Genomic DNA, 27,223 nt, shown 5'->3' on the forward strand with positions numbered 1-27,223 from the left:
CAGCCCGGTCAGACGCACAACGCTCAGTCGCACAGCCCGGTCAGACGCACAACGCTCAGTCGCACAGCCCGGTCAGACGCACAACGCTCAGTCGCACAGCCCGGTCAGACGCACAACGCTCAGTCGCACAGCCCGGTCAGACGCACAACGCTCAGTCGCACAGCCCGGTCAGACGCACAACGCTCAGTCGCACAGCCCGGTCAGACGCACAACGCTCAGTCGCACAGCCCGGTCAGACGCAAAACATTCAGTCGCACCGCCCGGTCAGACGCACAACGCTCAGTCGCACAGCCCGGTCAGACGCAAAACACTGAGTCGCACAGCCCGGTCAGACGCACAACACTGAGTCGCACCGCCCGGTCAGATGCACAACGCTCAGTCGCACCGCCCGGTCAGATGCACAACGCTCAGTCGCACAGCCCGGTCAGACGCACAACGCTCAGTCGCACAGCCCGGTCAGACGCACAACGCTCAGTCGCACAGCCCGGTCAGACGCACAACGCTCAGTCGCACAGCCCGGTCAGACGCACAACGCTCAGTCGCACAGCCCGGTCAGACGCACAACGCTCAGTCGCACAGCCCGGTCAGACGCACAACGCTCAGTCGCACAGCCCGGTCAGACGCACAACGCTCAGTCGCACAGCCCGGTCAGACGCAAAACACTGAGTCGCACAGCCCGGTCAGACGCACAACACTGAGTCGCACCGCCCGGTCAGATGCACAACGCTCAGTCGCACCGCCCGGTCAGATGCACAACGCTCAGTCGCACCGCCCGGTCAGACGCACAACGCTCAGTCGCACAGCCCGGTCAGACGCAAAACACTCAGGTAGTGATAGGTACTCCCAGACACTCAGGTAGCAACAGGTACTCACAGATACTCAGGTACTCACAGATACTCAGGTACTCACAGGTACTCAGGTACTCACAGATACTCACAGATACTCAGGTACTCACAGATACTCACAGGTACTCACAGATACTCACAGGTACTCACAGATACTCACAGATACTCACAGGTACTCACAGATACTCACAGGTACTCACAGATACTCACAGATACTCACAGATACTCAGGTACTCACAGATACTCACAGGTACTCACAGGTACTCACAGATACTCACAGGTACTCACAGATACTCACAGGTACTCAGGTACTCCCAGATACTCAGGTACTCCCAGATACTCAGGTACTACACTACACCCTCAGTCAGTGTACAATCTCAGTCACCAGTCTTACTTTCTTACTTACCTAGTGTATGTCCCTTTAAGTCTGACTCTAGCAGTTCCTGGCTGTTTTTTTTTTTTTTTCCCCTCAGACGGTCAGTCTCCGCTCTGCACCCGCCTCCCTCTGTCACTTTCCGGTCAGCTTTTGCTCGCTAGTCTCCTCTGCTCCCTCTCTGTCTGGGGGGGGGGGTCTGCACCACTCGCCGCCCGCCGCAAAAAGGGGGGGGGTTTACTGTTCCGCTCGCCACCCGCAACAAGAGGGGGGGGGTTACCGACCAGCTCGCCGCTCGCTTCTGGGGGGGGGGTGTCGGGGTTCGAGCGCCGCTCCCCGCCGCTGCTCTCCTGGGGGGGGGTTACTCACACGCGGTCGGTCACGCACACACTCCACACACACTCCTCTCTCCTGCACGCCCTGACAGCCTCTGATCCCGCGCTCTGCTCCACAGCACCACCTGCTGGCAAGTGCTCCCCAGCAGCTTCAGTTACTAATTAAAGGGAATTATTTGGACAGGGCTCAAGCCCTCCTCCAGTGTCCCTTTAAAAACCCTCCTCTCAGAGGCTTCTCATACCCCTGGTGGCATCATGGGGTTCAGAGCTTTGTGTCTCCTACTGCTGAGTCTCCTGGCCGGGTCCACCTATGCACAATCGTAAGTATGACCTCCTGAATGGTAGATGAAAGTTGTGGATAGGCTTAGCCATAGTAGTAACCTAAAATCTTAGCAGATAATTAATGTATCTGTAAGATGGCCTTTGATGGATTGATTTGATTTTGGAAATAGCTTGTGGTTATTGGTAAACTTCTGAGGCTAGAAGGCTAAATAACCAGCTTTGTGGTGGTTGACTGAGATAGTTTTTGCATAGGGAGATATTCTAACCTGCTTGAATACCTGAATCAAAAGGCAGTGGAGTGCTATCCTCCTTACCAATGTAAGGGGGCATTCTTTCCACTGACCATCAATGTAAGGGACATTCTTCCCACTGATCACTAATGTAAGGGGTGTTCTTCACACTGACCAACCATTAATGTAAGGGACTTTCTTCCCACTGACCACCAATGTAAGGGGCATTCTTCCCACTGACCATTAATGTAAGGGGTATTCTTCCCACTGATCACCAATATTAGGGGCATTCTTCTCACTCACCACCAATGTAGGGACATTCTTCCCACTGACCACCAATGTAAGGGACATTTTTTCCACTGACCACCAATGAAAGGGACATTCTTTCCACTGACCTCCAATGTAAGGAGCATTCTTACCACTGACCACCAATGTAAGGGGCGTTCTTCCCACTGTCCCCTGATGCACTGGTTTTCTATAAGAACTAGTAGATTTAATGGATTATAAAAAAAAATAAAAAAAAGACTACAGGTGTAAATTACTAACATAATCATTTTCTGTGGACACAGACATTATTTGTCTCTCCACTTTGTATAACATGACTGTATAATGGTAATTGTTTATGTTGAGTTCATTGTTGGAGAGATGCCTGCTTGTCTGATAAACCTGCATGCATTCAGCTGTTATCCTGAATGGATCAAGTTATATAATGTGATGATGACTATAACACACAACTCAGCAGCTACTTTGTCCATATCAATAGAAGAAAATTGATTCATTGTTGCGATGTCTGTGATTTTTTTTTTTAATCTTATTTTGGTTTTGTATTATTATTATGGTTTTGTATTGCTACTTTTGATCAGATACGGTTAGGACTTCACAGGCAGTTATTAGAGCCGGTTTAACGTGAGAATTACCTACCCCGTGAGAAAAACCTACCCTCGTCACTTCCGGCCAGGAACAGCTGAGCAGCGCAGCAGTGCGCATGCTCACAGCCCCGGATACCTAATGGAACAACTTAGGAGCTGACTAGTGCGCATGCGCACTAGTATGAAAATATCACGGTGTACCGTGAACAAAAGCTACCCACGCGGCGGTTACATAAAACAGCTGTGCTGCAGCATGAGTCATCTCCGCTCCTGTCCCTGTCACTTCCCTGATCTTGGCTAGTAAATATAAAAGCGGCTCTCGGCTCCATGATTTATGTTTTCATACACCCGCCGCCGCTTTTATATTTACTAGCCGAGAGCAGGGAAGTGACAGGGACAGGAGCGCAGATGACTCGTATTGCAGCACAGTTGTTTTAATGTAACCGCTGCATTACATACAGTGCCGTGAACCGGAAGTGACGAGGGGTAGGTTTTTCTCACGGGTAGGTAATTCTCACGGAACACCGGTTCACACTACCATGACCAGAAAGTTGCCCCATGAAGGAGCGACTTTAGCGTGACTTTGAGAGCCAGTTCACACTACTCCAACTTGGGACATGACTTGTGTGCCCTCAAGTCGCCCCAAGTCTCTTGTCATCACAAATTCAATGTAAATGAATAAGAGCCGTCTTAATATGCACTACTGAAGTCACTCCGACTTTAGAAAAGGTTCCTGTACTACTTTAAGGCAACCTCTATCCGACTTGTGCACATCTTCAATGGGAGTTGCCTCTAAGTTGGATCCTTATCTTATTTCAAGGGACTTGTTATCAGACTTTCCAGGAAGAAGAAAAAGATTAGCCAGGCATTCCCCACAGACAAAGTTACCTATCACTTAAGTCTCTTCAAAGTAGTGCACAAGTCTCTTACAAGTCCCTTACAAGTCTCTAAACAAGGCTCTTCTCTCAGAGACAGATAAAAAAAAAAAGAAAAATCTACTCTAAGGGTTCTTTCACCCAGGCATTGAATTTTAAAGCAGCCTTTAACACACCTATAGCATGTATTAATAGCATATCAACCTATAGTATAACTAAAGGCAGAACTTTTTTTTAGTTTTGGATTGAGTAGAGAGGTAAAAGAACATCTGTCAGTTTTTGTTTTTTTTTGTGCCCCCCGTTAACCACTTCTGGACTGGAAGGATTTGCCCCCTTAATGACCAGGCCATTTTTTGCGATTCAGCACTGCGTTATTTTAACCACTTAAGCCCCGGAGGATTTTCCTGCTAAAAGACCAGGGGGTATTTTGCGATTCGGCACTGCGTGACTTTAACGGACAATTGCGCGGTCGTGCAACGCTGTACCTAAACTAATTTGACGTCCTTTTTTTCCCACAAACAGAGCTTTCTTTTGGTGGTATTTGATCACCTGTGCGATTTTTTGATCACGCGCTATAAACAAAAAAAGAGCGACAATTTTGCAAAAATAGCAATATTTTTCACATTTGTTTATATGAAATTCCCCCCAAAAAAAATGTAAAAATCAAAATTTTTTAACATTTTCGGCCAATTTGTTTTATCCTACCTATGTTTGGTAAAAAAAAATCGCAAAAAGCGTATTTTTATTGGTTTGCGCAAAAGTTATCGCGTTAACTAACAAAGGTAAAGATTTTTGTCATTTTTGTTGTTTTTTTTTTTAACGCGTAATGGCGGCGATCTGCAATTTTTTTTGCGGTACTGCGACATTGCGGTGGACAGATCGGACCCTTGACTGACATTTTTGACACTTTTGGGGTTACCAGTGACATTTCTACAGTAATCAGTGCTATACATATGCACTGTTACTGTAAAAATACACTGGTAGTGAAGGGGTTAACTTTATTTGGGAGGGAGGGGCTGTGTGTGTCCCTAGGGGCGTGCTTTCTACTGTGATTGGCTGTGGCTTGAGCTGTAAGGACACTGATCAACGGATCTACATAGTAGATCCGTGTGATCAGTGTCTTTACACCGAGGAGAATGACAGGTGGCTTGTTTACACAAGCTGCCTGACATTCTCCCTCTCGCCCGACGATCGCCGAGTGACCGGCGGACATCGGGTCCGCTGGTCACTCGTGCGGGGGGGTCAGTGACCGCGCGGGAGCGCGCCTCCGCGGGTGCGCGCTCGCTCCCCAGACCCTCCCAGGCTAGTGACGTTAATTAACGTCACTCTGCCTGGCAGGGGCTGACCGCCGCAGTAAATCTACTTGCGGCGGTCGGCAAGTGGTTAACGGACAATTTCGCGGTCGTGCGACAATGTACCCAAATAAAATTGATGTCCTTTTTTATCAAAAATAGAGATTTCTTTTGGAGGTATTTGATCATCTGTGCAATTTTTTTTTTTGTGCTATAAACAAAAAGAGCGACAATTCTGAAAAAAAAAAAAAAAAAACAATATTTTTCTCTTTCTCCTATATAACATTCCCCAAAAAAATAATAATTAAAAATCAAATTTTTTCATTATTTTAGGCCAATTTGTATTCTGCTACATATTTTTGGTAAAAAAATTAGCAATAAGCGTATTTTGATTGGTTTGCGCAAAAGTTATTGCGTCTACAAGCTAGGGGAAAGATTTATGCCATTTTTATTATTTTTTTTTTTTTTACTAGAAATGGCGGCGATCTGCGATTTTTATCACGACTGCGACATTGCGGCAGACAGTTCGGACCCCTAACTGACATTTTTGACACTTTTGGGGGGAACCCGTAACATTACTACAGTAATCAGTGCTAAAAATAGGCACTGTTACTGTAATAATGACATTGGCAGGAAAGGGGTTAACCTAGTGGGTGATCAAGGGGTTAAATGTAAGTCTAGGGGAGTGTTTCTAACTGTGAGGGAGGGGCTTTTGAAATGATCATACAGACCTGTGATCCTATATAGAAGGAACACAGGCGCTCTGTGATCATTCCAGAGAGAACGGTCTGCTGTGTTTACAACAGCTGCCTGTCGTTCTCTCTCAGTGGGGAGCGATTGCGGGTGGCCGGCGGCGCTCGCCCCCTAGCACCAGGTGTGTAGTACTACGTCGGTTAACGCAGGAGGGCTGCCTGCCGCAGTAAAACTGTAGTGGACGGTCCTTAAGCGGTTAAGGAGTTTCATCCTCTCTATTTGTCCTGTTTACCATTATCATAGAAAGTGAAATTAAAAGAAAAATCCAAACTTTGGGTTGTCCCCAAAAAAAGTAATTGAGGGGAAATCTTCCAATGGGGACACTAGTTCTGGTAATCTGGGGGTCCCCAAGAAATTCCCTCAATTTGCAGGGATCACCTCTCACTTCCTGTTTGACTATGGGAAAGAAACTGAAGGGAAATCTCCACAATGGAACACAGATGGCAAAAAAAACAAAAAATCTGACGGGGGATATAACCCTCGCTTACTCTGTCCACAATGAAAAATAAAAAAGTTTTTTTCCATAGTTCTTTTATTGCACATTTTGGGTGCATTGCACTGTAATGGTTTTGGTTGCATTGTTAAAAGCCCAACAGCTAAAGGTTGGTCGGAACTTCTATTCGGAGTGAACTCTGAGCTCGTCTCTAATCACCAAGTAATTTAGACTTACTGAGACATAATGAATAAAAGACACAAATTGAATAGGTAGTGTAAGGGATTAGCTCGGTGGTAGGCGTAGATGACCCCTTGGGGGGTGCGTTTTCCCAGAGAGATAGCCCAAAAGTGCTTGCAAACAACAGTTTGGTTTATTAATGGTGTTTTCGTCACCAGACTGTATGCAGCAAAAACATTCAAAATAAAATAAAACAGAAAATAAATCCTTGCCTCTGTGGGCGGCTACCTTCTCACTCTGGAACCTGCCTAAGAGTCTGTCTCCAACCTACTGTTGGGCAGACTTTCTTGTCCTACAGCGGACACTCAATAGTCCATTTATAATCTCTGCACAGGGCAAAACAGTCCTTTATTTCTTTCACACAGAAACAGTTCGTCTTCTCACCTTTGAGACGTCTTCACACTTGGTTACCCTCCCTGGCACACATCACTCCGGGGGGTCTTCTCCCAGGCCCACACAGCCTGTCGGGAGGCACACGTCTGACTGTCCTCCTTCTCCCAGCCCACATGGCTTCAGGAGACAGCTTCCAGAGGCAGCAATCCTCAGACTTCCTTTGGACAATTATAGAAGCCTTAACTCCCTCATTCTGAACAGCTGAAGTCTGTTCAGCGTCTTTAGATATTTCTTATGGCTTCTGCAGCCGACACCCTATAGTAATTGGTGAATTGTATCTCCGATCTGTGACAACACTCACAGATTTACCTGACTTCCTGTCACAGTAGCATTCATATGTAGATATAATATATGGCAAAATGACTGTGTTTACTGTACAGTAACATACAAATGTGCAAATGTCTTAGATTTAGAACAGACATTGCGAATAATGCCCTTAATGTATCTAATATGCGTGAAATACCACTTCCGGCAAACCGACGTACCTGTACATAGGCTTGAAGAAGTGGTTGTACCGGGGCGATATGCAGCTGCAGGCATCAAACCCGGTACCATTTTTTTAAAGTCGTCAATCGGCTTTCTAATGATATCAACTAAAGATCGACCGATTATTGGCAAAGCCGATATATATCGAGGGCCGATATGCACTTTCCCCGATACATCGGAATCGGCCCCTGAGGTTACGGATATTGCCGATATTTCGGGAAAGTGCTTGTACCGGAGTGATGCCTGAGGCTAGAGGTATCACCCCGGTACCAGCGTCCATAGCCGACAGTCGGCTGTCTTGTAATAACAACCGATGTGGCTGAGAAGCAGCTCGGCTGTCATTACAAGGAGCGGGAGGGGACGTCCCCCCTCCCGCAGCCTTCCGCGGCTCGCCCCACCGAGAGAACCCAGACAACCAGCCTGCACTGCCGCGAAGACCCATGCAAAACACGGAAATTATGTCATGATATCACTTCTGGGTACTGGCACCAGATTCAAAGAAATTACAGCATTTAAAACAGCCAAACTTGGTGTTTTGAATTATTTTAACCACTTGCCTACCGGGCACTTTTACCCCCTTCCTGCCCAGGCCAATTTTCAGCTTTCAGCGCTCTCACGCTTTGAATGACAATTGCGCGGTCATGCTACACTGTACCCATATGAAATTTGTATCATTTTTTTCACACAAATAGAGCTTTCTTTTGGTGGTATTTAATAACCTCTGGGTTTTTTATTTCTTACAAAAAAAAAAGAAAAAAGACAGAAAATTCTGAAAAAAAAAGTTTTTCTTATTTTCTGTAAGTAAATTTAGAAAATAAATACATTTTTCTCCTTCACTGATGTGCGCTGATGAGGCGGCACTGATGGGCACTGATGAGGTGGCACTTATGGGCACTGATGAGGTGGCACTGATGAGGAGGTATTAATATGCCGCACTGATGAGCACTGATAGGTGGCACTGATAGGCGGCATTGATGAGCACTGATAGGAGGTGATCGGTGCCCTGATTACATTCCTCTGTGTCCCCTTCGGCTCTCCTCTTTCTCACACTGCAGTCTCTGTGTGAGGAAGGAGAGCTGGCGATGAGAGATGATCTCATATGTTTACATATGAGATCATCTCTCATTGCACGGTCCGATCACGAGGTGAATGGCCACTGTGATTGGCCATTCACCACGATCTGTGATTGGCTGTGTCCAAGGGACACGGCCGACACAGAAGCCTGTCACTGGGAGGCCGTTTAAAGACGGCCTCCCGGAAATTAGAGCCTACGCTGTAGCCGTCTTTCGGCTATAGCGCGGGCCGGAAGTAGTTAAGTACACAGGAGGGATTTGGGGTCTTTTAGCCCCCCAGATCCCTCCACAAGAGTACCTGTGAAGTAAAAAAAAAATGTACGAAAATATCGGCCCATATCGGCCGATACCGATACGCAATGACCAAAATATTGATATCGGCAATGAGAAAACAATATCGGACGATCACTAATAACAACTGCAGTCGCTTGGCCGTTATCACAGGTAGCAGGAAGGGACATCTCCTGCCGCCTTCTGCCGCTCTGCCCGGGTCCCCTGTCCCACCGGGAGACCCAAGCAACCAGACCGACTGTTGAGTCCTGAACTAAGCTGGATTCAGCTTTGATTGGGTCTCCAATTAAGTAACCCGGAAGCGTCGTCATGAAGTAACTTTCGGTTTACTCAAATGCCAACGGCGCCAATTTTAAAAAAAGTGACAGGATTCAAAATGCCGATTTCAAAGTTTTGAATATTTTTAAATGCAGAGATTTGGGGTCTTTTAGACCTCAGATCCCTCCATTACTGTCACAAGTTTACAATGTTTGTGACAGCAATAAAAGTTATCAGATTTAAAAAAAAAAAAAAGGAAAAGTGATAAAAAAATAAATAAAAATAAAATAAATAGGAAAAAAAAAAGTAAAGCGCCACCGTCCCTGTGAGCTCGCGCACCAAAGAAAATGCATACATAAGTCGCGCCACATCATCTTTCACAATATACATAAAAATTGGGCTAACTTTACTGTTTAGTTTTTTTATCAGATTCAGTCAAGTGTATTTTTTCCCAAAAAATTGAGTTTGAAAGACCGCTGCACAAATACCACGTGACAAAATATTGTGCAATGACCGCCATTTTTTTTCTCCAGAGTCTTTGCTAAAAAATATATATATATATAATGTTTGGGGGTTGTAAGTAATTTTCTAGTAAAAAAATACTGATTTTAACTTGTAAATAGGGTTGAGCGAACACGGACTGTATTATTCGTGTTCGTACCGAATAATTGGATTTTTGTTACCCGAACACGGACCCGAAAACTTTACTGTATGTTCGGGTAAAAATCCGTGTTCGGTCATTTTATTTCCGGGTTTTGCATGCATTGGTGCGCTTTTCATGGCGGGCTTTCAACAGCCAATCAACAAGCGTTTAACTGGTGTGCCTAAGCCATCCCAGCCATGCCTACAAATGTATTAGTAGCTGTGATTGGCCGTCTGAAGCATGTGACCAAGTCTTTATAAGTTCGAGGCAGCGCCGCTGCGGTGTCATTCTGCTGTGTACTAGTTCAGGGACAGAGCACACATACGTGCTGGCTGCTGATTAGGGACAGACAGGCAGGCAAAACTCATTTGTGTCCGCATAGAATTGAGGGACAGGTCGGAGTGTGTTAGGCAGGGCGAGTTGTAGGCATTTTAGGGCGAGGCTGCTGCTGATTTTTAGGGTCAGTGTGTGTCCGGATAGAATTGAGGGACAGGTCGGAGTGTGTTTAGGCAGGGCGAGTTGTAGGCATTTTAGGGCGAGGCTGCTGCTGATTTTTAGGGTCGGTGTGTGTCCGGATAGAATTGAGGGACAGGTCGGAGTGTGTTAGGCAGGGCGAGTTGTAGGCATTTTAGGGCGAGGCTGCTGCTGATTTTTAGGGTCAGTGTGTTCTACAAACTACAATCAATATTGCTGTGTGGGGTGGGGTTTGCAGTCACCCGATCTACGATCATCATCTTATCAATCCTTTTAGGGAGAGAGTCTGCTGATTTTTAGGGTCAGTGTGTTCTAAAAACTACAATCGATATTGCTGTGTGGGGTGGGGTTTGCAGTCACCCGATCTACGATCATCATCTTATCAATCCTTTTAGGGAGAAGGTCTGCTGATTTTTAGGGTCAGTGTGTTCTACAAACTACAATCGATATTGCTGTGTGGGGTGGGGTTTGCAGTCACCCGATCTACGATCATCATCTTATCAATCCTTTTAGGGAGAGAGTCTGCTGATTTTTAGGGTCAGACAGTGTGTTCTACAAACTACAATCGATATTGCTGTGTGGGGTGGGATATGAGATAGGCAGGTGTCAGTGGTCCACATCCATTTTGCTGTGTGTGGGGTGCAGTGAACACAATCTTTTTGGGGTGCAGTGAACACAATCTTTTTGGGGTGCAGTGAACACAATCTTTTTTGCCCACTGAGGAGGAGGGAGAAAAGTATTTTTCTATCAGTCACTGTGTGCAGCATTTTTCCTTCAGCTGTGCTGTGCTGACTGATCATACACTGCTGTGTTCAGTTCACATGTGCTATTATTGAGTGGTTTCAAAAATCATACACTTTTTTTCTATTCCACTATTCAATATACAGCCTTGGGTTAAAAAAAATTAAATTGTGGCCTGCAGCAGAGCTGAATGATATTTGGGGTTTTTGGGGTTCATCTCATACTTCTGAAGATTTGAGGGTGCTGCCTGTTCCAAACTCCTCCTACTCCTCATCCAGCCTTTTAGGGGTACAAACAATAGTAATTGGGGCCTAGTGTGGTTTTGTACGTGTGAGATACATCCACTTTTTTTGATCATATTTCCTATTCCGCTATTTAATAAAAACCTTTGGGGATCAATTAAATTGCGGGATAGTCTGTGTTGGTACGTGTGAGATCCACCTTTCAAGTTTTTGGGGTTCATCTCATACTTCTGAAGATTTGAGGGTGCTGCCTGTTCCATACTCCTCCTACTCCTCATCCAGCCTTTTAGGGGTACAAACAATAGTAATTGGGGCCTAGTGTGGTTTTCTACGTGTGAGATACATACACTTTTTTTGATCATATTTCCTATTCCACTATTCAATAAAAACCTTTGGGGATCAATTAAATTGCGGGATAGTCTGTGTTGGTACGTGTGAGATCCACCCTTCCAAGTTTTTGGGGTTCATCTCATACTTCTGAAGATTTGAGGGTGCTGCCTGTTCCAAACTCCTCCTACTCCTCATCCTGCCTTTAGGGGTACAAACAATAGTAATTGGGGCCTAGTGTGCTTCTGTACGTGTGAGATACATACACTTTTTTTGATCATATTTCCTATTCCGCTATTCAATAAAAACCTTTGGGGATCAATTAAATTGCGGGATAGTCTGTGTTGGTACGTGTGAGATCCACCTTTCCAAGTTTTTGGGGTTCATCTCATACTTCTGAAGATTTGAGGGTGCTGCCTGTTCCAAACTCCTCCTACTCCTCATCCTGCCTTTAGGGGTACAAACAATAGTAATTGGGGCCTAGTGTGCTTCTGTACGTGTGAGATACATACACTTTTTTTGATCATATTTCCTATTCCGCTATTCAATAAAAACCTTTGGGGATCAATTAAATTGCGGGATAGTCTGTGTTGGTACGTGTGAGATCCACCCTTCCAAGTTTTTGGGGTTCATCTCATACTTCTGAAGATTTGAGGGTGCTGCCTGTTCCAAACTCCTCCTACTCCTCATCCTGCCTTTAGGGGTACAAACAATAGTAATTGGGGCCTAGTGTGCTTCTGTACGTGTGAGATACATACACTTTTTTTGATCATATTTCCTATTCCGCTATTCAATTAAAACCTTTGGGGATCAATTAAATTGCGGGATAGTCTGTGTTGGTACGTGTGAGATCCACTTTTCCAAGTATTTGGGGTTCATCTCATACTTCTGAAGATTTGAGGGTGCTGCCTGTTCCAAACTCCTCCTACTCCTCATCCTGCCTTTAGGGGTACAAACAATAGTAATTGGGGCCTAGTGTGCTTCTGTACGTGTGAGATACATACACTTTTTTTGATCATATTTCCTATTCCGCTATTCAATAAAAACCTTTGGGTATAAACAATTAAATTGCGGGATAGTCTGTGTCGGTACGCGTGAGATACACCTTTCCAATTTTTGGGGCGCATCTCATACTGCCGAGGATTTGAGGGTGCTTCAGTCTGCCTCCTGCCTGCCTACCTCGAACTCCTCCTACTCCTCATCCTGCCTTTAGGGTACAAAAAATTGTAATCGGGGCCTAGATTGTGTTTGTACATGTGAGATACACCGATTTGTAAAATTTGTCCTATTCCGCTATTCAATATACACCCTGTTTGAGTGCAAAAAATTAAATTGCGGGATAGTCTGTACCGGTACATGTGAGATACACCTTTTTAAATTTGTTTGGCGCATCTCCTTCTACCGCCGAGGATTGCAGAGCGCTTCAGTTTGGCTCCTGTTCCCAACTCCTCCTACTCCTCTTCCTCATCCTGCCTTTAGGGTACAAAAAATTGTAATCGGGGCCTAGTTTGTGTTTGTACGTGTGAGATACACCGTTTTGTAAAATTTGTCCTATTCCGCTATGCAATATACACCCTGTTTGAGTGTAAAAAATTAAATTGCTGGATAGTCTGTATCGGTACATGTGAGATACACCTTTTAAATTTGTTTGGCGCATCTCCTTCTACCGCCGAGGATTGCAGGGCGCTTCAGGTTGCCTCCTGTTCCCAACTCCTCCTACTCCTCTTCCTCATCCTGCCTTTAGGGTACAAAAAATTGTAATCGGGGCCTAGTCTGTGTTTGTACGCGTGAGATACACCGTATTATAACATTTTTCCTATTCCGCTATTCAATATACACCCTTTTGGGGTAAAAAACATTAAATTGCGGCATAGTTTGCATATTTGACTGTCAGATACACCCGTGCGATACTGTTGTTGTTTTGTTCCGCTATTCAATAAACACCTTTCTAGGGCAAGATCATAAATTACAGAAATATGAGGAGACCGTCAAATAGGGGCCGTGGCCTGGGTCGGGGTGCTGCTGGTAGAGCTCCTGTTGCAAGGAGAGGACGTGGTCGATCTGTGCCAGCTACACGCACAAGTGAAACACCTTCCACAAGTGTGAGTAGGCGACAGAACCTGCAGCAGTATTTGGTAGGGCATAATGTGCCTCTAGACGTGATGAGGCCTGAAGAAGTACAGGCAATAGTAGATTGGGTTGCTGACAGTGCCTCCAGTTCCTTCACATTGTCTCCCACCCAGTCTACTGCAGAAAGGTCTGAGTTGGCACCTGCAGCCAATGTCCAACCGTCTTTCACCTCACCCCCTTGCAAATCAGGCAAGCAGTCTGAGCCCCAATCCATACAGCAGTCTCTTCTTCTTTTTGAGGACTCTGTCAGCAGGGTTTCCCAGGGCCATCCACCTAGCCCTGCCCCAGAAGTGGAAGAGATTGAGTGCAGCGATGCCCAACCACTTATTTCTCAAGATGAGTACATGCAAGGACCATCGCAGCACGTCTCCGATGATGACAAAACGCAGGTGCCAAATGCTGCGGCGTTCAGAATTGTGGAGACCGACAAGGAGGGCAGGGGTGAAGACTGGGTGGAAGATGATGTGGAGGACGATGAGGTCCTCGACCCCACATGGAATGAACATCATGCAGGTGACCTGAGTAGTTTGGAGGAAGAGGCGGTGGTCGCACAGAGCCACCAGCACAGCAGAAGAGGGAGCAGGGTGCAGAAGCGGAGCGGCCGTGCCCTAGACACTACGCCCGCTACTGCCCAACGCAGCAAGGGAACGAGCGCAGCAAAGCCAGCTTAAAGGAGTTCTCTAGCGTGGAAGTTCTTTAGAAAATGTGCTGATCACAGGACACGAGTGGTTTGCACCCTGTGCAATCAGAGCCTGAAACAAGGCATAAACCTTCTCAACCTGAGCACAACCTGCATGATCAGGCATCTAAGTGCAAAGCACGAGCTGCAGTGGAATAAACACCATCAAAACCAAGAAACGTCTCTGGCTCATCCTGCTTCCTCTTCTGCTGCAGTCTCGGCCGCTCCAGCCACATCTGTAGTAATACCGGCACCTGCCACCCTGCAAACAGACGATCTGTCAGCAACACCACCACCTGGGTCACCAACCATCTCCACAATGTCCCGTGGAAGCGTTCAGCTTTCCATCTTCCAAACACTTGAGAGGAAAAGGAAGTACCCCCCTACCCACCCGCGATCCCTGGCCCTGAATGCCAGCATTTCAAAATTCTTGGCGTTTGAAATGCTGTCATTCCGTCTGGTGGAGACGCACAGTTTTAAAAACCTTATGTCGGTGGCTGTCCCACAGTACGTCGTGCCCAGCCGCCACTACTTTTCCAGGCAAGCCATCCCTTCCCTGCACAACCAAGTGGGGGAAAAAATCAGGTGTGCACTGCGCAACGCCATCTGTGGCTAGGTCCACCTAACTACCGATACGTGGACCAGTAAGCACAGTCAGGGGCGTTATATCTCCCTAACGGCACACTGGGTAAATGCAGTGGCGGATGGGCCTGAGGCGGATAGCAATTTGGCGCATGTCCTTCCACCACCGAGAATTGCAGGGCGCTTCAGTTTGCCTCCTGTTCCTAACTCCTCCTACTCCGCTTCCTCATCCTCTACCGCCTCCTCATCCGGACAGCGTAACACCTTTACCACCAACTTCAGCACGGCCAGGGGTAAACGACAGCAGGCAGTTTTAAAACTTGCCTGTTTGGGGGAAAAACCACACACCGCGCAGGAGTTGTGGAGGAGCATGGAACAGCAGACAAATGAGTGGTTGCTACCAGCGAGCCTCAAGCCCGGCCTGGTGGTGTGCGTTAACGGGCGAAATCTCATAGCAGCTCTGGGCCTAGCCGGTTTGATGCACATCCCTTGCCTGGCGCATGTGCTGAATTTGGTGGTGCAGAGGTTCCTTAAAAACTACCCCGATATGTCAGAGCTGCTGCAGAAAGTGCGGACCGTCTGTGCGCACTTTCGGCGTTCTCACCCTGCTGCTGCTCGCCTGTCAGCGCTGCAGCGTAACTTCGGCCTTCCCGCTCACCGCCTCATATGTGACGTGCCCACAAGGTGGAACTCCACCTTGCACATGCTGGAAAGACTGTGCGAGCAGCAGCAGGCCATAGTGGAGTTTCAGCTGCAGCACGCACGCGTGAGTCGCTCTGCGGAACAGCACCACTTCACCACCAATAACTGGGCCTCCATGCGAGACCTGTGTGCCTTGTTGCGCTGTTTTGAGTACTCCACCAACATGGCCAGTGCCGATGACGCCGTTCTCAGCTTAACTATCCCCTTTCTATGCCTCCTTGAAAAAACAATTCGGGCGATGATGGAAGAGGATGTGGCAAAGGAGGAGGAGGAGGAGGAGGAGGAGGATGAAGAGGTAACATTTCCAAGGCTTTCAGGGCAGTCATTCGCAAGGGGCTCCGAGGGTGGGTTCCTGCACACACAAACGCCAGGGACACAATTGTCCAGCAGGGGCACAGTTCTGGAGGATGAGGAGGAGGAGGAGCTGGAGGAGGAGATGGAACCATGTTCACAGCAGGGTGGCACCCAGGCCAGCTCATGGCCATCACTGGTGCGTGGCTGGGGGGATACAGAGGACACGGACGATACACCTCCCACAGAGGACAGCCTTTCGTTGCCTCTGGGCAGCCTGGCACACATGAGCGATTACATGCTGCAGTGTCTCCACAACGACCGCCGAGTTTCCCACATTCTAACTTGTGCTGATTACTGGGTGGCCACGCTGCTGGATCCCCGTTACAAGGACAAGGTACCGTCCTTAATTCACTCACTGGAGCGCGATCGCAAGATGCGCGAGTACAAGCGCACGCTGGTAGACGCGATGCTGCTGGCATTCCCACCTGACAGCGGGGCCACAGTGGAAGCACAAGGCAGAGGAGGAGAGGAGGAGGAGGAGGAAGAGGTCGCCAACGCAACCAGGGCACCACCAGCACCTCAGAAGGCAGGGTTAGCGTGGCCGAAATGTGGAAAAGCTTTGTCAGCACGCCACAACAAACAGCAGCACCAGCAGCTCATATGGAACGTCTTAGCAGGAGGCAGCATTTCACCAACATGGTGGAGCAGTATGTGTGCACACGCCTAGACGTACTGAATGAGGGGTCTGCCCCCTTCAACTTTTGGGTCTCCAAGTTGGGCACATGGCCTGAGCTTGCCCTTTACGCCTTGGAGTTGCTGGCGTGCCCTGCAGCCAGTGTATTATCTGAACTGGTATTTAGCACGGCTGGGGGCGTTATCACAGACAAGCGCAGCCGCCTGTCCAGAGACAATGTGGACAAGCTCACGTTCATTAAAATGAACCAGGCATGGATCCCACGGGACTTTTCCGTACCTTGTGCAGAATAGCGATGGATACCGACCTTACCCAGCCATTGTTCCATTTTTGCTCTTTCTCACTCTTTTGGGGTGTACCCTCATTTAAAATTTGTGAAAAGAAGCAGTGTTGGCTACCTCATCCTCCTCAGGGCCAGATTAACGTAGGGGTTATTGGAGCTGCAGCTCCAGGCCCCTACCTTTATATAGGCCCCGGGTTGGCCATATTCACTGTTACTGCTCTTCTCTCACTTGTAAACACAGAAGTCTGGCTTCTATGCTCGCTTCCCCAGGCAGCTCCCTCAGAACCTCCCCACACAGCACGAAGGCTGGACAAGGAGGGACAGTTGCCGATGCATGGATGTGTTTATGGGCTTCAGAGACAGCATCCCATGTTGAATTAGGTATGCATGGCTGCACCCTTCCTCCTCTGGGTGCATGCCAAGGCACGGCCCTTAAGGCCCTTCAAAATCCTCAGCACCAAGCCCATGATGCTCTTAATCCGGCCCTGGTCCTCCTCCACCGCCGCTTCCACCTACACCGCCCATAGGTGTGCGCAGCCTATTGCATTAGGGTGTGCACCCCAAAGTTTGAATACACATGCATGTGTTTGCCTACATGTACATGGCCCCGATGCATTACTCTCCCTGCTGGCAAAGTGAAATAGAGCAGAGCAGGTCCGAGGGAGATCTTTCCCATCTCCTCACTGGCAAACAGAGCGATAATGCTATGTGCCCTAGGTGATTAGGGTGTGCCCAGGTACACCCGGCACACCCTGTGCGCACGCCTATGAGACCGCCACATCTACCACCACCTCAACCTCCCTCCTACTCCATATGGGCCTAGTCCTTCAGAGATGAAGAACATTGTTTTATTTTTCTGGTTTTTTTTGTTGTTTTAAGTTATTTCCCTATCCACATTTGTTTGCAGAGCACTTGCCATGCTCTTAACTACGTTTTGCTGCCATTTGCAGCAGTCTAGCCCTTTCCATTGGTGTTTTAGAGCCATTTTAGTGCCTGAAAGTTCGGGTCCCCATTGACTTCAATGGGGTTCGGTGTCTGGGAAAAGTTCGGCAAAAGTCCGGGACACGGACCCGGACTTTTTTCTAAAGTTCGGCCGAACCCGCCGAACACGGACATCCAGGTGTCCGCCCAACTCTACTTGTAAACATCATGTGTCAGAAATAGGCTTAGTGGTTCATTTTCTATTTATTTCCTGTGCTCATCAGCTCCATCTAGTGGCCATAATGCCGTATATTCCTGGATTTCAAAATTACAGTAAAATACCCCACTTTGGCAACTAGATGGAGCTGACAGTCACAGGAAATAAATAGAAACTGGCATTTCCCAAGTATACTGATATACAGCGACAAGGTGGCTCGGCTGCGCCAGATTACATTCTAGTTATGTAATCTGACACGTCCGGGTAGGGGGCGCGCACACACGCCTGCTGCTGCCTTGCCGTGCTGTGATTAAGCACAGCAGATGTCAATTACTGAATGTCGGCCAATTAATTACCGCCGGCCCCCACTGATCCTCTTGAATTTACACAGAACAGAGCCCTGCCTATGTAAACAAGGCAGAGCCCTGTCCTGTCAGTGGGGAAGTAATGCATTGCCTAATGGGCCATACACACTATAAGATTTTCTGAAGACTTTTTCCTTTAGACTTACCAAAACCATATAATATAAGGTCAAACCTAAACACTTTCAATTTGTATGCAATCTGGCAGGCCCTTGTACTACATAGAAAAGGTAAATCTGAAGGAAAAAGTCTTCAGAAAATCTTATAGTGTGTATGGCCCTTTAGTGAAAGCACCTAACACAGTACACCAAAACACTGGATAAGCACACATTTAACCTTTAATCACCCCTGATGTTAACCCCTTCCCAGCCATCGTCATTATTACAGTGGCAGTGCATATTTTTAGCACTGATCTCTTTATTAGTGTCACTGTTTCCTGCAATTGTCAAATGTTTCAGTTAGTGTCCGACAGTCTGCTGAAATATCACAGTTGAGCTATAAGGCCCCGTTCACACTGGGGCGATCCGACTTCCCGGGGCGACCTCCGAGGTCATGGTGCGAGCAGCGCGCCGCGACCTCGGAGCGGCCGGCACGGACTTCATAACATTGAAGTCTATGACGGTCGCTCCGGGTCGCCCCATAGAAGCTCCGGACCCTTTTTCTAAGTCAGAGCGACTTGTGTCGCTCCTATTAGAACGGGTCCGCAGCTTCTCTATGGAAGGCGACCTGTGAGGCGACCAGGTCGCCTCACAGATCGCCCCAGTGTGAACGGGGACTAAGTCACTGATCGTAACCATTACTAGTAAAAAATAAATAAATAACAATTCCAATATATATACCATAGTTTGTAGATGCTATAACTTTTGCGCAAAAAATGTCTGCCAAGCATGTCGAAAGCTGTTGCAAAAAGCTTGAATTTGGCCTAGATTTGGACAGTACTCCCAAACATGTACTGTATAATTGAAACAAACTGCGTGTAAAGTGATCGATAGACCCTGTGCAAGATCACATGGCGAAAATTTTCACATGGCGGTTATGTAACGGGAGTAGGGAAACTTTTTCTAAATAAATAAATGATTTGCCAAGATTTTCTGCTTGTATAGGATTATTATTTTATTTTTTTTTTTACCATCAACATCAGCATCTGGAAGGATTAAAGCCAAAGCTTGCTTTTTTTTAGCTCATTTATATCCACATTTCAATCTGAAGTCCTAACAGCTTAGTACTGTACATACACAGGCTGTTTTACCTGCCAAAAAAGGCTATGCAAACTCCATGCCGATCTCATAGAAGCTATTTCTTTTCACTCCATTCGCTGCCACCATTGCAACAATTTTGTGGCAGCATCGACATGTAAACAAACTCACAGCCGCCATAGCTGCCAAGAGTTTGTTTACATCTTTATACTAAGCTTACCACTTTCTGTAACGTCACCCAATCACTTCTTTGTCTGTTGAAATGTGTTACCTGTATTGTTCCCCCCACCATAGGAGGCCTACCTGTCCCTCCTGTGCACCCAGTATCTCTGTGGTGGGTGCCAGATTGGACAGCTTAGGGAGAATAATGGATTTCAATTTGCAATCTTTGCTGAGTACTATGAACTTGGAAGTGTTCAGCACTCTGGGTTCAGAGCTGTCGAACCTTGGTGAATCTTCATATGGAAGCAGCTTGCGCAACTTCAGCAGGGTGCAGGGGTGACATTAGGGGGTCTAATAGACCTCTGATGTCTCGTTGAGGACTACCTGCTGCTTGTGCTATGCTATCACCTAGGGATCTATCAGCCTCTTTGTATTAATAGATCCCTGATGTCTCCTTTATGAGTACCTGTTGCCTGTATTATGCTATCACCTAGGGAGCTGTCAGCCTCTATGTATTAATAGACCCCTGATGCCTCCTTGAAGAGTACCTGTTGCCTGCATTGTGCTATCACCTAGGGGGCTTTCAGCCTCTTTGAATTAATAGACCCCTTATGTCTCCTTTATGAGTACTCGTTGCCTGTATTGTGCTATCACCTAGGGGGCTGTCAGCCACTTTGTATTAATAGACCCCTGATGTCTCCTTGAAGAGGACCTGTTGCCTGCACTATGCTTTCACATAGGTGGTTTTTCAGCTTTTTTGTAATAATAGACTTCTGATTTTTCCTTGAAGAAGGCCTATTGCCTGTTCTATGCTATCACCTAGGGCAGAGCTTGGTGCCAGGTCGCATTGGCGACCAGAATTAGTGGCCTGGTGCCTGGGCTACACTGGGGCAGGTGTCTTGTCCCTATGTGGCCCCCCGCGCTGGCCGGGAATTGAGGCCGCCGCTTTGTGGCCTGCTGAATCGAGACGTTTAGATCGGGGGAACTGGCCCCCTCTTGTGGTGGCCGAGGCTGCAACAAGCAATAATTGGCGGTGCTGAGCGTTTCCCCTGCCTGTTCTCACTACCCACCCATCTCTTTCCCAAAAGAAGAGGTTGAAGGTGTTGAGGGCTTGATCTGGCGCCCTGTCCTTAACGGTTAGTGGACAGGGAGTGTCGGAACTCGAGATGGCCTTGCGGTTCGCCCGGCGGTCGCTTCGCAGCAAATTTTGCTTGTTCGCTACCTGCCAATTTTGCAAAAACATGGCGTTGTTCACGTCAGCCATATTAGTTTACATTGGGGAGAACTTTGACCCATGACACAGCCGTCAGGTGGAACGGGACAGCCAATTGAAACATTTCAGCACATGGACATGCCCCCTACCTTATAAATAGACCAGAGCAGGCAGCTATTTTACATTCTGCTTTTTGTCAGCATAGGGAAAGGTTGGCTGTGCGCATCAGGGACAGATTGCCAGACACAAATAGCTCTGTTAACCCCTTGCCGACCGCCGCACGACTATTTACAGCGGCGGTCAGCCCCTCCTGGCCAAAGTGACGTATATATATACATATTTTTATATACAGTATATATATATATATATATATATATATATATATATATATATATATATATATATATATATATATAGATATATATAAACAAATTGAAGACCTGATTTCAAAATATTGGAATGTTTTAAAGATGGACAGTTCTGGTTGATGCTTTACCTGAGAGCCCTGTCTACATATACAGAAAGGCTCCCACCATTGGGGACCAAATAGTTAGAAAAGTTTTGGACCCACGAAAATACCAAAATTGTTTTGGAACAGAACAGGTTTTTTCTCCTGTAAGAGATGCAAAGCCTGCCGTCAGGTGAATACCCATTTTAGAGGATTAACAGCATTTATGTCAAATGCCAATGGGAAGGTTTTTGAGATCAAACAATTTATATCGTGTGCATCCACACATGTCGTTTATGGACTGGAATGCCCATGCGGCTTAATTTATATAGGCCATACCAAAAGAACTCTGGGTAAACTTAAATCAGAACACATTTACAAGATCAAGAATGGTTTCAAAGAGCATAGTGTGCCCCTACATTTCAGGGAAAAACATTGGAGGGATCCTTCTGGGTTGAAATTTTGGGGCATTGAGAAAATGCCTTCTTCCTGGAGAGGATCCAATAGGGTTAGGGACCTATCGAAAAAAGCGACACAGTGGATTTATATGACTAATGCACTCACGCCTAATGGACTCAAGATGGATTTGGACCATAATTGTTTTCTAAGTAATTATTAGATTTAATCTATTTTGAGTATGGGATCTCTGACATTGGAGCAGTATTTTGATAGTGGCCCTGTAATAGTGACATTTTAGATATATTTATGTTTGTTTTTTTATGTCCATATAGGTGCATCTCTGCATGTTAACATTATTTATAACATTGTCATAGATGCTTGTGTTGACATGTACGGATATGACTCAAGCACTGATTTGTACATGCATAAAAAAAAATTACCTTCAGGACTGTCATTGCAGTGAATATGTTTAGATTGGCACATTAATGTGCATTCTTTTAAATGTAAGGGATTATTTTAATAAGAGTTTAATTGCATGTAATGGTCATGTTGTACTACTAACTGTTGTTAGGAATATTTATAATGTAATTTATTTTGTGTCTCACTGATCAGATATTTTTGGTTTGGCCTGTAGATGTCACCCGTGAGCTAATTGAACAATTCCGAATCCCTTGTTTTAGGGGATTAGCATAACGTGTGTATATATAGCACATTGGAATAAAATGTATAAATCTCTCTGGGAAGCCCCAAGGATAATGTATCTGGGTGTATTGATGCCTTACATATCGGCTTTTTAGCAATATAAAACATACCACCTGTTTCTTGGAAATGGGAGGGCTAAGGGGCGGACCGGGATTGTAATGATCCAACACGTGTGCCCGCGCCCTCCGTAGAAGTCCGAGTAGACGAAACGTACGTCAGGGTGTGAGCATGCGGTCTCCATGGCGACCTAGACGCTCAGCCTCCTGATCCGGATCTCACAGTCTACAGCCGTGGGGAGCGGTATACGTATTGGAATACCGTGGAATAATATCTATCACCTGTACTAATAAGGACACTTGCACTTTGTTAGAGACTCTATTGAGTGTACAGTGTACTATGCGATTCTAGCATGTGTGTACATATTAGGTGATTGCCTTGTGTATATCATCCTGCATATGAATATTGTGGGTGAATATTGTTTTAAAATGCACTGAATAGTGTTTTAGCGCTGCTGAGTTGGACTGAGTTTATATACATATTTATATGCTAAGACTGTCACACTTTGTTTTAGTATTTGCAGTTCACAGCGGCTGCTATAATTCAATTCATTGTAATCCATTTTATTTATTATTTATTCTGTTCTTATTATCATTATTATTCACAACATTGTAAAACCATTTTACTGGTCTTATCGACCAAAATTTGAGCGCTGGACGAGTGTTTGCTTGGCCTAGGTTTGGCAACCACTTTTCTATTATCTTCCAGATTATACAATAAATTGTGCTAACTTTACTGTTTTTTTTTTTTAATTCATCAATGTGTATTTTTTCCCCAAAAATTGCATTTGAAAAACCTCTGTGCAAATACCATGTTACAAAAAAAATTGAAACACCCACCATTTTATTCTATAGGGTTTCTAAAAAAAAAAAAAAAAGAATATATATATATATATATATATATATATATATATATATATATATATATATATATATATATATGTTTGGTGGTTCTAAGTAAATTTCTAGCAAAAAAAAATATATATATATTTTTACATGTAGGAGCTAGGGTTTTTTTTTTTTTTTTTTATACTAAAGCTAGAGAGGGCAAAATTAGTCACATTTATGCATAGATACCAATCAGCTTCTAATCTCAGCTTCTTCAATTAAGCTTTGGCAATACAACCTGGAAGCTGATTGCTTCTTTCTATGCAGAATTGTGACTAATTTTGCACTCTCCAGCTTTAGTAAATAAGTGTCCCCTAAGTGCCAGAATTGGCCTGGATACGAAGAGGTTAAGTACAGATAACAAGCTCGCTGATTTACATCATGCATTTTTTTTTGTTTACTCTGCCAGGTGTACCCTGATTACCTCCAATGTATTGCGGGCGGACAGCGAGGAGACGTTCTTAGTAGATGGACATGGCACTGCATTGGATGGCAATATTCTAGTCCAGGATTTTCCCATGAAGAAATTCATTATTGCTCAGGGCAGCATCTCTGTCAACAGTAGCAATGGCTTTCTTGGAACATCCAAATTCTTGGTGAGTGCTTTCTTAGTTATATGATGTATGATACTATACTAAACAGACACCCCTCCAAATGGCTGACTTCAGGTGTTTCCAATGATGGGTACTGTTCATACTACAGCATTCAAAGACATTTTAGACAGTTGTACACTTTCAACCCTGTGTGAAACAGTTTGGTGAAGGTCTTCAATTGTTCCAGTATTATTGTACCCATGTGTACAAAGCCAGCTCCATAAAAAAACAGATTGGTGTGAAGGAACTTGAGTGGTTTACACAGTGTCCTGATCTCAACCCTACTGAACACCTGTGGGAATGAATTGAGTTGCCAGTTAGGAGCCAGGTATTCTTGTCCATCATCAGTACCTGACCTCACAAATGTTTTTCTTTTTTTTTTTTTTTTGATAAATGGACACACATTCCCACACGGCCCTTATAAACTCTTGAGTAGAGTTGAGCGAACACCTGGATCTTCGGGTTCGGCCGAACTTTGTAAAAAAGTTTGAGTTCGGCACCCGAACTTAACCCAAACTTGACCCCGAACCTAAACCATATTGAAAATGGGGACCCTAACTTTTGAGCACAAAAATGGCTCTAAAAAAGTAATGGAAAGGGCTAGAGGGCTGCAAATTGTTGTTAAGAGTATGGTAAGTGTTCTGCACACAAATTTGGATAGGGAAATAACTTAAAATAACATAAAATTCTTAAAAATAAAAAATAATAATCTTGATGTAGGTCCATATGGAGTAGGAGGTTGACGTGGCGGTGGATGTGGCAGAGTAGGTGAAAGCGGCGGCGGTGGAGGAGGACGAGGTAGCCAACACTGGTTTTTGTTTTTCATTTTATTTTTTTTTAAATTAGGGTACACCCCAAAAGAGTGAGAAAGTTTAAAAATACAACAATAGCTGGGTAAGGCCGGTATACATGTCTATTCTGCACAAGGTACAGACAAGTCCTGTGGGATGCATCCTGGTTCATTTTAATGAACGTGAGCTTGTCTACATTGGCTCTGTACAGGCGGCTGCGCTTGTCTGTGATAAAGCCCCCTGCCGTGCTAAATACACGTTCAGCTAATACACTGGCTGCAGGGCAGGCCAGCACCTCCAAGGCGTAAAGGGCAAGCTCAGGCCATATGCCCTATTTGGAGACCCAGAAGTTGAAGGGGGCAGACCCGTCATTCAGTACGTCTAGGCGTGTGCACACATACTGCTCCACCATGTTGGTGAAATGCTGCCTTCTGCTAAGACGTTCCATATCAGTGTCATGGTCCTACCTTCTTGCTGTTCTCCTTCGTTTGACATGTGCTGGCGGCCATCTTGGTTTCTGGGTTTCTTGTAGCCTCCCACCCTGCGGCTCCTCCTTCCCACTGGGAGGAGCTGGATGCCTAGCTCATATATATAGGAGGTCTGTGGCTTCAGTTCCTTGCTTGGTCCTCCTGTGTTCACATGCTTCTAAGACTGCTGCTGCTTCTGGTTCCTGATCCTGGCTTCGTCTGACTACCCTGCTGGTTCCTGATCCTGGCTTCGTCTGACTACCCTGCTGGTTCCTGATCCTGGCTTCGTCTGACTACCCTGCTGGTTCCTGATCCTGGCTTCGTCTGACTACCCTGCTGGTTCCTGATCCCGGCTTCGTCTGACCACCCTCCTGGTTCCTGTCCTCTGGCTTCGCAAGGACTCTGCTTCGGTTTCACCTTCCGTTTGGACTTTTGCTTTACAGCTTGATTTTCAATAAAGCCTTCTTTTTCACTTATCTGTTGTTGTACGTCTGGTTCATGGTTCCGTGACAATCAGCTGGTGGTGCTGGTTGTTGCGGCGTGTTGACAAAGCTTTTCCACATTTCGGCCATGCTAACCCTGCCTTCTGAGGTGCTGGCGGTGCCCCGGCTGCATTAACTACCTCTTCCTCCTCCTCTGCCTTCGCCTTGTGCTTCCACTGTGCTCCCACTGTCAGGTGGGAATGCCACCAGCAGTGCATCTACCAGCGTGCGCTTGTACTCACGCATCTTACGATCACGCTCCAGTGAGGGAATTAAGGATGGTACGTTGTCCTTGTGACGTAGATCTAGCAGCGTGGCCACCCAGTAATCATCACAAGTTATAATGTGGGAAACTCGGCAGTCGTTACGGAGACACTGCAGCATGTAATCGCTCATGTGTGCCAGGCTGCCCAGAGGCAACTAAAGCTGTCCTCTGTGGGAGGTGTATTGTCTGTGTCCTCTGTATCCCCCCAGCCACGCACCAGTGATGGCCATGAGCTGGCCTGGGTGCCACCCTGCTGTGAACATGGTTCCATCTCCTCCTCCATCTCCTCCTTCTCATCCTCCACCTCGGCATCCTCCAGAACTATGCCCTTGCTGGACAATTGTGTACCTGGCGTTTGTGGGTGCAGGAACCCACCCTCGGAGCCACTTGTGAATGACTGCACTGAAAGCCTTGGAAATTACCCCTCTTCCTCCTCCTCCTGGTCCACATCCTCTTCCATCATCTCCCGAATCGTTTCTTTAAGGAGGCATAGAAGTGGGATAGTAACGCTGAGAACGGCATCATCGGCACTGACCATGTTGGTGGAGTACTTGAAACAGCACAACAAGGCACACAGGTCTCGCATTGAGGCCCAGTTATTTGTGGTGAAGTGGTGCTGTTCCGCAGAGTGACTCACGCGTGCGTGCTGCAGCTGAAACTCCACTATCGCCTGCTGCTGCTCGCACAGTCTGGCCAGCATGTGCAAGGAGGAGATCAACCTTGTGGGCACATCACATATGAGGCGGTGAACGGTAAGGCCGAAGTTATGCTGCAGCGCTGACAGGCGAGCAGCAGCAGGGTGAGAACGCCGAAAGTGCGCACAGATGGCCCGCACTTTCTGCAGCAGCTCTGACATATCGGGGTAATTTTTAAGGAACCTCTGCACCACCACATTCAGCACATGCGCCAGGCAAGGGATGTGCGTCAAACCGGCTATGCCCAGAGCTGCTACGAGATTTCACCCATTATCGCACACCAGCAGGCCGGTCTTGAGGCTCACTGGCACCAACCACTCATCGGTCTGTTGTTCAATGCCCCTTCACAACGCCTGCGTGGTGTGGGGTTTTTCCCCCAAACAGGCAAGTTTTAAAACTGCCTGCTGTCGTTTACCCCTGGCTGTGCTGAAGTTGGTGGTGAAGGTGTTATGCTGACTGGATGAGGAGGTGGTAGAGGATGAGGAAGCGGAGTAGGAGGAGTTAGCAACAGGAGGAAAACTGAAGTGCCCTGCGATCCTCTGTGGTG

General features: G+C 46.4%; 1 pseudogene across 1 annotated transcript in view; it reads left to right on the forward strand.

Moving 5' to 3' along the window:
* Positions 1-1,735: 1,735 nt before the first annotated feature.
* Positions 1,736-27,223, forward strand: part of LOC309552831 (A.superbus venom factor 1-like) — a 319,818-nt pseudogene continuing 294,330 nt past the window's right edge. Inside the window, exons 1-2 of the transcript XR_014226164.1 lie at positions 1,736-1,873; positions 23,793-23,979. The product of XR_014226164.1 is annotated as an A.superbus venom factor 1-like (transcript). The remainder of the gene's footprint in view (positions 1,874-23,792; positions 23,980-27,223) is intronic.

Source organism: Pelophylax lessonae, assembly GCF_965119305.1.
Source record: "Pelophylax lessonae genome assembly, chromosome: 4".
In the NCBI taxonomy this organism is placed as follows: domain Eukaryota; kingdom Metazoa; phylum Chordata; class Amphibia; order Anura; family Ranidae; genus Pelophylax; species Pelophylax lessonae.